Source organism: Penaeus japonicus, unplaced genomic scaffold (assembly GCF_977035675.1).
Source record: "Penaeus japonicus unplaced genomic scaffold, GWHDUDI00000001_assembly GWHDUDI00000007, whole genome shotgun sequence".
Lineage (NCBI taxonomy): Eukaryota > Metazoa > Arthropoda > Malacostraca > Decapoda > Penaeidae > Penaeus > Penaeus japonicus.
The window spans coordinates 46,703,697-46,706,196 of record NW_028234409.1 but is presented as its reverse complement, the minus strand read 5'-3'; the positions used below and the strand labels follow the sequence as shown (position 1 = coordinate 46,706,196).

The following is a 2,500-nucleotide window of genomic DNA, read 5'->3' as shown; positions in this document are numbered from 1 at the left end:
AAACAACATGCCACGTTCTTCATAATCTAAACTAGTTCCTCATTTGGTGGCAAATCTCAAAGGATGTTCCCAAGCTCCATCAAACCAGAATGTACATGGGGAGATTTCCAGGGGTATATCATTTTAAAATATTCAAAATAATATCACATAATTAAATGCTACAGAATTAGTAGTGATCTACTACCCATTTAAATGGATATATTTAATGACCTCCCTTATATCCCACAATCTTGGCCCATATAATAGTGGAGGGCATAATGAAGGAGATCACAGAATTTATGGGATAATATATTATTAAATTGCATTGATATGTGTCATTAGTGTACTTATGTTTCACTGTATTTCTGTCTACTGGACTATAAAAAAGTAAAAGACATAGTTTCTTTAAGATATCCTCATCTGCATGGTGTACCATGTGCACAGCAGCTACAGTTTCCTCTGCAACTATGCTGTGACAAAAAACAATTTTAGGGGGTCTTTTGTATGTGCTGTTTTTGGGGCATTTTTCATCTACAAAATCCTAACCAAATGACTTACTTAACCTTACCTTTTTCTGAGGTACCCCCAGTATGTTGCTAAACTAGGAACCAAGCCAAGCTCTATCCCACCCAAATATATTGGGGGTAAATTTTCTGAATAATGCCGCGTTACTAAATACCTCTTAAGTGGTATCGACGGATTCCTTTCAACCTCTACTATTCATATATAGTGGAGATAATGTGCGATTCCACCCCTGGACCCCACAATCTGGGTCCCATTTTTTAAGACACTGTGCAACCTCGTCCTACTTTGGGACATATTTCGTTTGTAAAATCTTAACCCAATTACCTACCTAACTTTGCCTAGTTTTGAATTAAGCCCTAACCAAGGGAGGGCTTTGCCCCCCCTGGACCCCCCTATTCAGGACACTTAGTGCAACATACCTTGTGCAAAATACCTCGAAAACCACCATCCTCGCCCTGAAATTCAATCATGGCTGTGTTTACGTATTTACGGCTAGCGACAAGCTGTGGACTGGACACCCCCAATGAATTACCTGCATGCGCTTTTATGTTCTCTCGATAGATGACGCAATATTCTCCATTCTTTACAGTATAATAATAGAGAGCCCTCTATTGAGTGGTCGCGTCATTATCGGTCCTAGTTTCTTGTCCTGAGGAATATATGAGATGAAGTGTCAGTATCTGTCATCATGGCGCAGTGTGACGGTTATTCGTGGTCTCGGCATTTTCGTATATAAAACTAATTACGTATCATAAGTATCACGATGTGCCCTGAATAGGGGAGATCCACAGGGGGGCGTAGCCCTCTCTTGGCAAAGGTTGACTTCAAAACTAGGCAAAGTGAGGTAGGTAATTGGGTTAAGATTTTGCATACAAAATATCCCCTGAAGTAGCACGAAATGCCTTAAGAAAGGGGAGGGGTCCAGGCGCGGCAAAGCCCTCCCTTGGCTAGGGCTTACTTGAGAACTAGGCAAAGTTAGGTAGGTAATTAGGTTAAGATTTTGCATACAAAATATGGCTGGAATTCATATTTTACCCCGCAATTTCCCTGATCTACTTCATACCCTCCCCTACTATCTGGACCCAGATTGTGGGGTCCAGGGGTGGAAGCGTGCATTATCTCTACTATATATGAATTGTAGAGGTTGAGAGGAATCCATCGATACCACTTTTGTGGTATTTAGTAACGCAGCATTATTCGGAAAATTTACCATATTGCGAAGGTTAGTTTGCCATAATACAGTGTCGTGTGTGGTAATTGCTTGGCATGATCCTCAATAATGGTGGTGGATCACATGGAACCTCGGTATAGCCCCTCTGTAATGTTGGATATAGGGCCACTCAGAAAAAATTATGGGTGATTGTGGTGATTTACTTCAATGGTTCTGCATCTTAAAATCCATTGAAATTGGTATTGATGAATTCTCTTTCATGTCTACTGTGTATTTATAGTGGATTTAGTTAGCTCTAACCAATTATAGCAATCAACTAAATCAAACAGGTAGGGAGGACATGAGGTATCCCAGGGAAATTGTGGTGTAAAATTATTAGATAACCAAGAGACTCCCATTGATGTCTACTAACCACATATAGCAATATATAATATGTACAACATTTGCAACAAAACTTTTACCTGCCCAGGATCCATCTTGCTGCCCCCTTTAACCCATTTGCACCAAGCTGATTATTTGCCTAATGTTGCTCCCACTCTTAACCATGGACGGCATGATTTGCTGAAAAAGCAGAGTCGGTCATAGACGCAGATTGCACCGTGCCAGACAATGTAAACCAGCCATCCTACTGCACAAATATTTATTTAATACCACGACCAATGGGTTAAGATGACAAGCCCGCACAGCCTCTATATGTGAGATCTCTCCTGCGATGTGCATCTCAGAGCGCTTTTCACCTGCCTGATTCTATGGGATTGTGAGAGGTGTGTTTTTTTTAATTAGTTTATTTATTATTATTCTTATTTTCTTATTTTGACAAGTCAA

The 2,500-nt window shown here is 40.3% G+C and overlaps 1 protein-coding gene across 1 annotated transcript in view; it reads left to right on the top strand.

Moving 5' to 3' along the window:
- LOC122267484 (uncharacterized) overlaps positions 1-2,500 on the top strand; it is a 7,034-nt gene that overhangs the window by 287 nt on the left and 4,247 nt on the right. The window lies entirely within an intron of this gene.